Here is a 14341-nt window from a genome sequence, read left to right as displayed (position 1 = left end):
CCCCGGTGGGCACTATTTTAGCGCCAGCTGATGGCCTCTCCTCGCCACTAGCCTCAGTAACTCACAGAGATGAACTCCACAGACACAGATCTATCGAGCAATGCAGCGCCTCACTTGATAATCTTACGCTCAACAACCTCGTAGTCCCAACATGACTCCGCACCAAGTTCCTGCCCTGGAGGTGGAACCGCCGCACGGGCTGTGGGGAACACGGGCTGTGGGGAAGGGCACGGGCTCTGCAGCCGGACCGTCCTGAGCACCGCCCGGCTCTCCCGGTCACCAGCCGGGCGACACGGGGGAGTTCGTTAGCTCACCTCTGGGAGCTCCAGGGCTCTCCGCTGTGAAAGGAGACTCGCACCACAGCCAAACCACAGAGTCGTCGTGAGAGTTCAGTACGACTGAAATACTGCCCCGTGGTAGGCTGAGTTCACTCCTACTGGCTCCTGAGAGCCGACGGCGGCATTTCTTCCCGATTCCCCTTTCAGCAACATCGCGGCCACGGCTTGCAACTGGCCGCAGAAAGAATATTTACATCACAGAAAATTGGCAGGTGCCAAAAATGAAAATTGTTTGGGTGTTTGGTTTGCTTTGGTTTGGTTTTGGGTTTTGGTTTGTTTGTTTGTTTGTTTGTTTGTTTTTGAGAGTGACTGCTTAACGTTTCCCAGTATCCCACTGCATTTAGCACAACGGGTAGCCTATGGCTAGCTTTCAGAAACTATGAGCTCTTATCAAGAGGACAGGTGATGAGGGTACCTTCTGGGAGTAAAGGATTATCCCCCAATTTTTGTTGACCACAAATAACTCTTTGCAATTACACGAAGAAAACTGAGACAAACTACTTTTGGTGACCTCTTCGAGCTAAACATAAACCTAATTTCTCCATCCCTGGCTAGTTTAACAGTCTCCATGTTCTCGGCCAGCATCACCTTGCCCGTTTCAATCTATGACAGGGCACTAAGGTGCCCTCTAGGAAAACAGATCATATATGACCTGTGAGCACGTTTTCAGTGGTCTTGCCGAAGTCCAGGACATGTGGGTTACATATTTCTACTGAAGTCTGTAAATGAGTCCCTGCTTGGCTATCAGTTCAAGGACAAAATTCTTAACTACTCCAGGAACAACACAAATATCTCAAAGACACAATCTAAAGAAATGACCGACGGACCCCTTCACTCTCCCCACCAGGAAAGAAAGCGATGGAATAGAACTGTGTCGCTGTTCCCAGTTGGTTTGCAAAGGAGACGGAGGCAAAGTGAGAGAAATCAATCCAACGTGGTTTTGTCCTTCTCCGCATTTATTGATAGAATTTAAAATCAGGTTACATCTCCTAGAGTACTCACTGTATAGTATCCTTCAGCCGTGTGGAAATGAAAAGAATGAATTTTTATTGCCTTTTTTTTTTCATTTATTTTGTTTTTTAGTATTAGGAGAAATGAGTAAATCTGAAAGGCCAATAAGAATTACCAATGTACCAGAATCTGGCAATAAGACAGCCTGCTAACAAAGATGGTCAAGAAACCAGGGGTCCTCAGAATCAGGTACGCATGGGCACAACCACCCGCCCCCCAAGAAAAAAAAACTGAATACACACTTTCTTTCTTTCTCCTTCGTCAACAGAGAAGCTCTTGTTGGCCATGGAGCCGTAAGTGTTCTTGGCAGGGCAGGCTGTCGCACACTCCCTCCTGCCGGCCTCCTGGACCAAAGGCGAGGAGGAAAGGGAAGAGCTGTCTTAGGAGAAATGACCCCTCTGGTGGCAACAACGGAGAACAGGTGCCTGTCTGACAGCAGGTCAGCAAACTGCTCAACTATGCACACACCGGACCTTCTCTCTACCCCAGGGCACCCACCCAAAGAAAAGCAAAGCCTTTCCCAAATCCATGTTTGCAGGAAAGCTAGAAAAATGAACTCTAAAGCCTGCCCAGCTTTAACGTCTGTCCGTATAAAATCAGACTAGGAGGGCAGATGCCTACATTAAAAATGTAAGTGGCGCCTGCCTGGCTCAGTTGGCGGTGCTTGCAGCTCTTAATCTCAGGGCTGTGAGTTCAAGCTCCACATCGGGTGTAGAGACTTAAAGTCTTTTTTTAAAAATGTAAGTTAAGGACAAACCTTAAGAGACTCTTAATGTCACAAAACAAACTGAGGGGGCTGGGAGGCGGGGAGTAGGGAGAGGGTGGCTGGGTGATGGACACTGGGGAGGGTATGTGCTATGGTGAGTGCTGTGAAGTGTGCAAACCTGGCGATTCACATACCTGTACCCCTGGGGCTAATAATATATTATATGTTAATAAAAATAATTAATAAAAAATAATAAAAATGTAAGTTAGGGGACGCCTGCATGGCCCAGCAGGTGAAGCCACTGCCTTCGGTTGAGGTCATGATCCTGGGGTCCTGGGATCGAGACCCCCATCGGGCTCCGTGCTCAGCAGGGAGCCTGCTTCTCCCTCGGACCCTCCCCCTCCTCATGCTCGCTCTTTCTCATTCTCTCTCTCTCTCCAAAATAAACACAATCTAACGAGAAATACTGTCATTTAAAAAAGAAATGTAAGTTCGTTTTCTCTTACTGTCCCGCCACCTTTTCAGGGAGTTCGGGGTCCAGCTGGGCTCGCCTCCTCCCGCCTCTCCCAGGACCTCTGGGAATCACCCGTTTCATCTGGAAGGCACAGGGGATTCATTTCGTCCCAGTTCAAACCTACTCATCACTACGGCTACGAGGCGCGGCTCCCAGGCTCTCTCGGCTTCCGAGGGCAGAGATGCGTGTCTGAGCCCTCTCTCGGCTGCTCAGTCCCTCCTGCCCTCGGATGAATTACCCTCTCTGAGAGTTTCTGCCTCTGGAAATGAGAATGCCTTCGTCCCCAGGCTGCTTGTGGCTCAAACAGGATAATGAACATAAAATGACTGGCACATGACACGTCACAAACCTGAGTAGGACTAAAGACGGGACTTAGTAAGATTACATAATGTAGGTGAATGTGGAGGACGACCTCGAGAAGCCAGAGCCCAGAGGCCGGACTTAGCCGATGAGGATGAGGATGAGGCAGAAGAAAAGAAGAACCACGGCTGCTGTGAATCCGGGAGGCAGAGCTGCGTCAGGGCACACAGACGGAATCAAACTGCATAAAGCATCTAGAAAACCTGTTTATGCCGTTACAGGGAACACTCGCTCCCAACGACAGGAGGTCACCCGGGGTTACCACCCACGACCTCTCGGCCGGAGGGACCCGTCTGACGGATGCACTGGGAGGAATGAGCGGGACGTGTTCAGTTCAACTCTTCTTTCTCATGGGGTTGTTTGGGCTGTTTCCCCAAGGCAGCCCCAAGTCACCCCCTAAAATCCCCCATCTCAGGTCCCCTCCCCCACTCACAGAGAGTCAGCCTTGGTCCAGCAGAGCCGATAACTGAGGGGGAGAGTATGATGAAATACATCCTCCAGCTGAGCACTCACGAATAACAGACAGTATTTTGAACGCTCATGTTTCACTCTGCTGTCTGACTTCTCACCTTCTCTTAGCCCTCAGGCAAGGTGGAGGACAGTATCCCGGAGGCCCCTCAGGATCCCAGCAAGCCTCACCGCTCCTTACAGATCCTGAAAACCAACAAAGCAGAGGGGAACGCAAAAGCGACCCAGCTATGTCAAAGTAATATTAACTAGAAGAAGTGGCAGAAAATAGCATCATGACTAATTGTCATATGTATAATAACTACTAAAAATACCATTAATGTCAGTCATCTTACTTTCTTTGAAATTTATTTGATTATAACACCAAATGTGCTTCCATATCATTAGGCTTCTTTGTTCGTCTAGCACTGACACGCTACAAAAGGGAGAGAAAATGACAACCACAGGAGCGGATACAGTTTGAGCGACTTGGTTCAACTCCGGTCCTGGCCGAGGCTAGACTCTTGCCCCAAGGGGTTTCCTGTACTGACCCACAGGAAGTCGATTCACGGCTTAAGTAAGTTCTGTATGCACCGTGGGAGCTACACCTTTTACCCTCAGGACGTAGTTATTTAGAGAGAAAGCAGTTAAAATGTGAAGTTCATCATCAGTGGAATCTCTCAAAATGACCCAGAGGACCTACTTCTTGCAGAGAAAATAGGACTTTAATTGACAGGTTCAATCCCAGGTTCCTCTCTAGGGCCTCCCAATAGAGGTCGCGAACTGGGATGCAACTGCATGGCTTCAAACCATTTTCGATTCAGTTCAGACCAGGCCCCCATGCGACGCACTTCAGGCTACCAGCTCCTTCTACCGTCCACTCCCAACCACTTTGTCCCACCTCCCAACCCCCCTGTGTTTATGACTTTAACTCAAGAAGTTTAAATCATGTCAATCTCCGTTCCTGATTACACACCTTTCAACCAGATTACTTGAGTCCTTTCCAAAACTGCTCCCTCCGAGATAAGTGAGTGGTTTCTTTCTACTTAAGTACAAATACGAAGACTTAACTTTCTTGACACAATAATAAACATATGAGAATCTGATGGGGATTAACCCATGAAACTAACCAAGGGTCCTGGCAGTTCAGAGGCTCTATTGGGTGGTAAGATTCAAAACTTTAGGGGAAGATTAGAGTTAAGTGCTTTGTTCACTTCTGAATCCCCAGGGCTTAGAAGGGCAGCTGGCATGAGTATGTTTGAAAAATCCTTGTAAATAAATAAACAAGGTATTTAGCACTTTAAAAGCAGATCTCCGCAACAACCCCTTTAGGAAATGCCCGTGGGTTAATGCGATGGTGCGCAAGAACCATGACTAAAGAGAGCCGCTCGTGAAGGTATAAGGCACTGGGACCCCAGCTCAGCCGGATCTCGCTCCCCAGGAGACCTTCTTCCTTCATGCCCCATACACTGAGCTGTTTCACATGCGCTGTGTTTGGCTCCTCAGAAGCCTCCTCTCCTCACCGTGCACTGGCGTATGCCATCTCTCATGGCCCCTAGAGTCCGTTCAGGGATGACGGCCGAGGCTGAGATCCCATCCAAGCCAATGAGATGGAGAACTGCTTCTCGAAGGCCTCTAAGGGACGACCACGGAGAGTTGTACTGTCTCCTCCGGCAGGACGTGAGCAAGGAGGCAAGGAGCCCCTAGAAGCTGCTGGCAGCTCTTAGGACCACACATGGAGGCCAATCTTGGGCTAAAACAGTCCTAACAAAAACAGCGAAGAGAGAGTTTGAGACAAAATGATGGTATCAGTGAACCACTGGCTCCAGCCTGACCTGAAGCCTGACCTAACTGCGACTTCTCAGTGATATGACCTAATAAACAGCTCAGCGATTTAGCCCGCTTGAGACTAGTTTCCTGTTCCTCGCACACGGCTAAAGCCAAATTCACTGAATTGATCAAGTCAGCTCTTAATAAGTTGCCGTGTCCTCACTGAGCTGAAAAGATCTGAACACATCACGGTGAGGGGACCCAGGAGGAGACGTTCAATGGAGCAGAAGACATGAGAGGATGCAAAACCTCCCGTCCCCGCCCGTGCCCTCAGTCTGGCTGTGCTGGCCTCCGGGGGTCCCTTCAGACATTTCCTTGAACTCCAAACATCCTAACGATGTCCAGTGTCTGTGGCAGGAACAAACCTGTCCCTGCTCCCTAGAAGCCGGCAAATAACTATAGAATGTGCAAAGGTAACGAGTTGCACATACTTAAAAATTAAATAATCATGACAAGGTATTGAGATGGTGGATCTCCCCCTTAAGTTGCCTTTAAGCCACATTTTTTTAAACAATCACAGCTTTGACTTTTTTTTTTTAAAGATTTTATTTACTTATTTAGACATAGCAAGAGAGGGAACACAAGCAGGGGGAGTGAGAAAGGGAGAAGCAGGCTTCCCGCTGAGCAGGGAGCCTGGAGGCTTAATCCCAGGACCCTGGGATCATGACCTGAGCTGAAGACAGATGCCTAACCACTGAGCCACCCAGGTGCCCCTATAGCATTGACTTAAAATACATTCACAGTAGAGGCACCTGTGTGGCTCAGTCGGTTAAGTGTCCCACTCTAGATCTGTGCTCAGGACATGATCTCAGGGTTGTGAGAACGAGCCCCACATCCGGCTTCTCGCTCAGCACCGAGTCTGCCTGAGATCCTCTCTCTCCCTCTCCCGCTGCTCCTCCCCCTTGTCCGTCTGTCTGTCTCTCTAAGATAAATAAATCTTTAAAAAACAGTAAAATAAAGTTCACTATTACCTGGAAATATATTAACAATACATGCCACAGCATGGTTTGAAATCTAACAAAACAACAACTGTGAAACCTTTGTGCCACACAAAGCACCGTGCGTGCATGTGATGTGCTGTAAATAGTCATAGCCAGCATTTATTGGACATCTACTGTATGCAATATGCTGGCACGTATTGAGCACTCTGCATGCAATACCTCAGTCTCCAAAATAAATTTCTGTTCTTGTTTTATAGATGGGGGTGCCCAGGCATATAGAACATAATTGACTTGCCCCAAATCATACAGTGAGAAAGCAAGGGGTTCAGACTTAAATCAGGCAATTCCACTTCAGATCCTGGGTCTCTCACAAGCGTGGTAGTATGTGGAAAGCCTTCATACGGTTGTCAGAACAATGGCCCCCCAGAGATGTCCATGGCCCACTGTCCTGAATCGGGGACTACCATCAGGTTACACAGCAAAGGGGAATTAAAGTTGCTGATGGAATTAAGATTGCTAATCAGGTGACCCGGAGATGGGAAGATTATCCTCGATTATTCAGTAGGGCCCAATACAATCACAGCAGTGACCAAAACAGAAGTCAGAACGATCCAACATGACCACTGCTGGCTGTGAAGGAAGGCGCCAGGTGCCAAGGCATAAGGGCAGCTTCTAGACCCAGAAGAGGCAGGAGATCACGTTCTCTCTTTCAGAGTCCAGAAAGGAACACAAGCCTGCTGGCTCCTTGATTTTAGCCAGGTGAGATACATTTTTGAACTTCTGATCTCCAGAACTGAAATATAATAAATCTGTTTTGGCTAAAGCCACTAAGTTCACGGCAATTTGTTACAGCAGCAACAGGAAACTAATACACAGAGTGTGTGTATAGTCTCGCATCATTCCGGTAGAAAGATGACTAACAGGAACTGTCCCCAAGATACCACTTTAAGAAGTGATATCAGTGGGGCACCTGGGTGGCCCAGTGGGTTAAAGCCTCTGTCTTCGGCTCAGGTCATGATCTCAGGGTCCTGGGATTGAGCCCCGCATCGGGCTCTCTGCTCAGCGGGGAGCCTGCTTCTCCCTCTCTCTGCCTGCCTCTCTGCCTACTTGTGATCTCTGTCAAATAAATACATAAAATCTTAAAAAAAAAAACAGTGATATCAAAATCTAACCATATAGGAAAAGAAGCATTGGCCCTGGAGACACATAGATAAGCAAGTAAATTCCCCGGGGCAAGTTACCCAAACTCAGAGGAGTTTCCTCCTCTGTAGATCAGGATCATGACTTCTCATGGGGTGGGAATAAGGACTAGGAGAGAGTTATTAGAAAGAAGCTTATAAGACGCTAAGCTCTCACTGCAGTTTCCTGCCCATTTCTTCCCTTAAGCCCCCAAGGGAACACAGAGAAAAAAACAAGCTCATCCTGGGAAAGAGCTGTATTTTATGACTATTAAGGCTATCAAATGATTTAAACATCACTATAAGTTGGTAAATGGAAAGCATTTGTCATTTTGAAAAAAGAAAGATACATAACCAAAATATTAAAGCAAGAAATTTCTCATGCTCATCTCATTCTGGACTTTGGGTCTCTCTCTCTCTCTCTGCAGGGATCAAGTTCCAGGAAAAAGTCGTACAAATAAAAAGAAGGATGCAAACAGATTGATTAATGTTCATTTTTCCGAGCAAATAACGAGCACTGCCTTCGCCACAGAGGCTACTTCTCAGGAGGGATATATATTTTTAAGCCGCTTTCTCTGGGGCTCCGAACCCGATCTGCATATCAAGGCTTCCCCTTTCCCCCGTGACCCATTTGTCTGAGGAGGCGCTCAATTAGGCTCCGGAGCAAATCGATTCAGCATTGACCAGAAGAGGCTCCTCACTTGAAAGACGTATTGCCCAGACGTGAGGTGCCGCCACCCAGGTCAGCACCCAGGTGAGGGCCCGTGTGACTCAGTAATGCAAAATGAGGAAGGGCCTCCCTGGGCGTTTGGAGCAGGAAAGCCCACCCTCGCTCCCACGGAACAATAGCAGGGGTGTGAGAAGCTCCATCAAACGCGTCTTGGTCAGGGCAGGAGGCGGATGCCCACGGCCCGGGGCGGGAGCAAGCAACGGCCCTGGGGGGACGAGGAAGACGCGGGGAAAGGAATAAGGCCGCGGGTTCTTTGCCTGGAGAAGCGAAACTGGGCTGTGAGGTTTCAGTGACCTTATCCTCAAGGTCATTGCTCCTTAGTGAAATACCTCTGCTCTCTGCGAGGGCCCCGGCCCCATGGGCCCCTTCCTGCGGCCCTGCCTCTCCTCCCTCCGCGGCTGCAGCCGTAAGCCCGGGCCTGGCCGGTTTCTCCACAGTCTCTCCACACCCCTGACCCTGCGTCCCTCTTTGTAAACAGAAACAGATTCTCAGTTACTTTAGACAAGAAGTCGAGACCCCTTACACCCAGTGCATGAAGAGCCCTGCACACCGGACGAGACGGAAATAAATGCTCATCGATGACAAGGAGGCTTTATCTAACATGAAACCGGCCTCGAATGGAAGGGCAGGAAAAGCACACGCTTATGGTGTCCACGGCCGGCTTGTTCTCTTCGCTATCTCTCGACCGATGGCTTTGATTGGTGGAAATGTTTTATAGCCTGAAGAGCCGACAGGACAAATTCAAGCCTTTCAAAGAGCCTTCCCGAGGCCTCTTTTCCCGAGGCCTCCCTGATTACCCCGAGCACCCCTCATCGACAAGACTGTCCTTTAGATCCGGCTTGGAAAGTCATAAAATGGGCTCCATTAAAATAATTAGGGCGCCCCCAAACACACCTTTGTTTTAAGATTTGGCCTCCACATACTTACAGGACTCCTATTTTATTTACATTTTCACACCGTGGGAGCAGGGCAGCCGTTTTCGTTGTGTGGCACGCATACTACGAAGACGTGGTTTCCAAACGTCACGGTGAAAGCTGAAATCCGTGACCATGTACTGGCAGAAAGGAAGCCCACCATTCTGAGCACTTGCAGAAAAGAATAAAGAGGCTTAAGCCAGATCTGCATAACCCCAGGGAGAGAGGGGAAAACATCCTTTCTGATATGCAAAGCAAGGAAAAGAATGGCTACATTACAGCTCAGGTGCCCGAACACAGGTGCCCGGGAATGTGCTTGCAGAAGTGCGAAAGCTGGGGGCACCTGGGTGGCTCAGTGGGTTAAGCCTCTGCCTTCAGCTCAGGTCATGGTCTCAGGGTCCTGGGATCGAGCCCCGCATCGGGCTCTCTGCTCAGCGGGGAGCCTGCTTGCCCCTCTCTCTCTCTGCCTGCTTGTGATCTCTGTCTGTCAAATAAATAAAATCTTTAAAAACAAAACAAAAAAAGAATTGCGCAAGCTGTACCGCACTGCCCCAAGGCTCCAGTGACCATTTTCTGTTTTGAAAAGTTCCTCAGACATATATGTGCACAGTTCTGCAGATAAAATACAGCGCAGTTCCCTTGATTTTCACCTGGAATCGAATGTCAGATAAAAATGAAGAACGCTGCCTTCAACCCTATCCAAAAAGAGCTTCCTCAGAGAACACTTCTTTTACTTACTATTTCTTTCCAAATAAAATTCTAACATTACTCATATGCTTAGATGAAAAATATATGTATATTTCGAGGGGCGCCTGGGTGGCTCAGCAGGTTAAGCCTCTGCCTTTGGCTCAGGTCATGATCTCAGGGTCCTGGGATCGAGCCCCGCATCGGGCTCTCTGCTCAGCAGGGAGCCTGCTTCCTCCTCTCTCTCTCTGCCTGCCTCTCTGCCTACTAGTGATCTCTCTGTCAAATAAATAAATAAAATCTTTTTTTTTTTTTAAGATTTTATTTATTTATTTGTCAGAGCACACACACAAGCAGGCAGAGGCCAAAGGAGAAGCAGGCTTCCCGCTGAGCACGGAGCCTGAAGTGGAACTCAATCCCAGGATGCTGAAAACCAAACCCTCAATGCAGTATGTGTACAGCACAGGTTGAATATTTAAAAACTTGGGCTAACCACCTGAACATGTAATGGTGGAAATGGTGTACACTCTGAGGGTAGCTAAGAAAGCCTAGTGACTCTTGCCAGTGGCAACTCTGCAGTGGTAAAATCAGCTTGTGGAGGAAGGTGACAACATGTAGCTTCTTACTCATTTATCAAAATAAAAATGGACGATTCACATATGAAACTACATAATCCTGACTTTCACAATACAGTCTTGGTAAAGAGAGCAGAGCTCGCCAAACGTTCCCTCTGCTCCCTGACATAAAGAAAAAGCAGCGGCTCTGGTTTGGGGCCACTGCTGGAAGGACAGTGTCTCAAACCCCAGCACTCACGCACCAGCGACTGCTCTGTTCAGCCACTGAGACGCGGGGTCTGGCGTTCCTCTAACAGGACTCGACCTAGCCTGGCCTGACCAACCAGCAGTCAAATCGAACCTTCCTTCTGCCTTGCCAGAAAACTGATCATTCAAAGAGGGAACAGTGCTGCTGTTTTAGCATCTATGAGGAGAAGCAAGGCTATTGTGGGTACTGAGGACTTCAGTACACATTGTGTCAGTGGAAACCAATCGGTGTTCCACAGGGGAAAAAAGGGTTCCTTAGTAAAATAAGTTTGAGAAAGAGAGATACCCCTTCCTGCAAGATTTAACATGGAAAGCCACATAGTAAAAGCTCTAAAAAGTCCTACACCAAAGAAATAGGTACAGCTTTGTACCATGCAGCATTTTGCAAGTGAACGAAATTTCCATCAAAAAGAGCCTGAGAAATGTTGAAACACTCCCCCCAGAAAGAAGTTCCTTGTTTATTGATAAAAATCTGCATCCAGCTAATACTGAAATTTATTTGCATTCCCTAAACAAAAAGCACCTGGTGAGTACAGAAGCCTGTCGCCAAGAACTTAATAACTGTATCCCAGACATGGACTGATCAGAACCGACTGTAAACGCTGAAGACACCCCCACACCCCCACCCGACCCCTGCAACCCGTCTTCCAGACTTTGATTCTTTAACCGCTGTATTGTAGGGAGGTCCAGGGTGCTGGGGGCACCCAGAGGAGGATGTGCTCAGAGCAGTTTATGTTTTTGTCTGATACTAATTAAATATCAACTCTGCCTATGGGTAGGTCATAGTTAATTTACGTATTTACTTTATTTACATTATGATTTAAACATTTTTTCATCTTCATTTGCCTAAAAGGCTTAAGTCTCATTTAATATTTTATTTCTGAAGAGCTTTTATTTTAGGGGGGTGGTCCACAAATTTAACAAGTGCTGAAGTCCAAAAAACATTCATTAGGCATCTATCATGGGACAAGCATTGGGGTAGGTGCTTCCATAAAATTAAAGAAGAAAACATGTTTTCTGTAGCCTGGGGCTTGTTAAGACATTTAATTAACACACACTTACAGACTGAAATATTAACAATACAATAGTCTAGCCAGATATTTAGCAAAGGTAGTTTGAGGAAAAAAAATTTAAGTCTCTTTCATGGTATTGAAGCTAAAGACATAGGATGAAAACCCACCTTCCCTTGTATGGAAAATGTTTGGGCATTGTTAAAAGAGTATCTGATCACAAATCTTATTTGACAGGTAAAAGAGGTTTACCGAAAGGATATTTTGAAAGGTTATCTGAGTCATCAAAACGTACCTGTGCCAGAAGATTCTTTGGAAACTCTTCTCCTAACCACCTGGCATGAAGTCATTGAACTCTGATTTCAATAAGAAGCATTTTTTTCGAATTTGGGAAGGTTCTGGAATATTATAACATGAGTCTGGAATGAAGCGAAGTGGGAGTCAATTCAGCTAACCTGCTGCATCTCCCTGACAGCCAAAAATTCGTATCCATCTACTAACGAGGTATTTAAAACCCTGTGTTGGATCCAAACATCCAAGAAAACGTACTATTCATTCGACACTTCAGGACGTATAAACAGAGTCCTTTGGGTAGCTGAGCTGATCAATAATAACCTAAAACATTTCTCAAAATCTCAGCCGCAACCAAATTTAATTTATGTAAATGACGCATATGACCAAGGTTGACCCGAGAGTCATTCCCGGCATCAATGTTGGCTCCCATCATCCTTTGAGGAGGGCAGAGATTCAGGGCATTAGTCCAGAGAAACAGGAGGCCTACATCTCTACTCCTGATTCTTCTTTCTTCTCCTTCAGTCTTGACCAGGTTTTATTTTTCACTCAGATACCCCGGACAAACAGGGGATATAGCCAATCCTAATGGCTTAGTTCCGTGGGATAGTTTGGGGTCGTGAATTAATTTTGAGTTGGTTGGGAGCTTTAGTCCACTAGGATTGGTCCAAAGGACAAGGCCAGATCCTGCCATGATTCAAGATGATGGAAAAGTTCCTCATCATTGCACGTGGTGGGATAAGCGAGTCAGATCTGTTGTTCTGCTGTGTTCTGCAATTTTTTTTTTTCTGTTTAAATTACAACTCAGAGTTCAGGGAGTACTTTCAGATTACACAGAATTAAATCTAAAATTCTAACTTGGGGGCACATTCCTGACATAATTAGCAGTTAGAATCAATACGGACCCCTATTGTTAAGTGATTACTGAGATAACCCTAAGCTCTAATGCAATATGGCGGGCGGTGTAGTTTCCGCTTCGTAATTTATTCTCCATTGTGAATTATGTTCCTTAAATTGGATTTATTTAATACAGTGCTGCTTCATACCCTTTAAAAAGTGTCAAGCAAACATAGTGCACCTATTTACATACTAAATCAATAGTTTCATCACCATTTATTAATTCTGAGTTTGTCGGGAGGGACTGGGAATGGTAACACGAATTGAGTTTCTTGCTGACCTAGAGGAAACCAGGAGATAATCAGCTAATATCCTGAAAACCTTCCTCAAATGCACGCATTTACTTCCAGTAAACATGACGCACTGAACACCTTCTCACACTCCACCTTTAGGAAAATCAAAAAAAAAATTTTTTTTAAGAAAAGACAGAAACAAAATATTGGAGAATGGAAACCAGACAGACGCATGGTACTGACTTAGCAGATCTGAGGAGTATTTAACCCTAACCTGGTAGTGAAAGAAACCAAGGAACCAACCAATTACTTCCTCAGAATGTTGAAAAGATTCGGTGATTAGAGGTTCTAAGTACCTCCAAAGGAGTGGGAAATTGGGCAGGGTTAAAATGAAAGACTGGCCAGGGGTCTGCCTGGGACCGCGCGAGTTCTCTGCGTCACCTCCCCACCCTGAGGACAGTCTCCATCCGGGAGGTTGAGAACTAGGGGTCACCAGGGACACCGAGAATAAGGGATCTGACACAAAAACGGGTGAGGTACAGAAAAACCATATATTGAAAGATGAGATTCTCAGCTTCTCATTCACCTTCGCTTCCAGAACTCACACAGCTAGATTTCTACTTCTCTCTCTCCCAGAAAGAGTTTGGGAAATTTCTCTCTGGACAAACGCCACCCCCAGAGAAAGGAGCCACGGTGCCCGGGTGGGGGGGGGGGTTGCAGGACGGGGAGGGGCAATGAAATGGCCCGTCTCCCTACACTAAAGCCCTTCACATCACCAATCATGCAGAAGACTTCCCATCAGCATTTTAGTGCCTCACTCTTCAAAGTGAAAAACAGAAAACATTTTTAAAAAAAAAAATCTCAAAATTTATAGAAAAAATACACAGCAAAGGGGTTTTTTGGTTTTTTGTTTTTTAAAGATTTTACTTATTTGTTTGACAAAGAGAGATGCAGAGAGAGAGGGAACACAAGCAGGGGGAGCGAGAGAGGGAGAAGCAGGTTCCCGGCCGAGCAAGGAGCCCAATGTGGGGCTCGAACCCAGGATCATGACCTGAGCCAAAGGCAGATGCTTAACGACTGAGCCACCCAGGCACCCAGAGAAAAGGTCTTTAAAAAAACCCATCACTCAAACCATAAAAGACTCGATCTCAAAAAACAGACTGAGGGTTGCTGGGGGGAGGGGGGAACGGAGAGGGGGGTGGGTGATGGACACTGGGGACCGTGTGTGCTTTGGTGAGTGCTGTGAAGTGTGTAAACCTGGCGATTCACAGACCTGTACCCCTGGGGCTAAAAATACATTATATGTTTATTAAAAAAAAATAATAAAAAATATATTTTTTTAAAAAAAGGGAAAATGGAAAAAAAATTAAAAACGTCACTAATGCTCTCTGACTGATAAAAGAAGACACTGAACTGAAATACGAGAAAGAGAGTAT

The 14341-nt window shown here is 46.6% G+C and overlaps 1 long non-coding RNA gene across 2 annotated transcripts in view; it reads right to left on the bottom strand.

Moving 5' to 3' along the window:
* Positions 1–3364: 3364 nt before the first annotated feature.
* Positions 3365–14341, bottom strand: part of LOC309862543 — a 42743-nt gene continuing 31766 nt past the window's right edge. Inside the window, exons 3-4 of one of the 2 annotated variants that reach the window (XR_014310568.1) lie at positions 4900–5140; positions 3365–3583 (exon numbers count right to left, since the gene is read on the bottom strand). This is a non-coding gene — a long non-coding RNA (uncharacterized lncRNA). Of the gene's footprint in view, positions 3584–3740; positions 5141–14341 lie in introns of those variants that run through there. The other variant, XR_014310569.1, reaches the window with a different exon arrangement.

This window comes from Mustela nivalis (assembly GCF_964662115.1).
Source record: "Mustela nivalis genome assembly, chromosome: 4".
Lineage (NCBI taxonomy): Eukaryota > Metazoa > Chordata > Mammalia > Carnivora > Mustelidae > Mustela > Mustela nivalis.
Note: the sequence above shows the minus strand (reverse complement) of the source record. Positions and strands in the feature narration are given on the sequence as shown.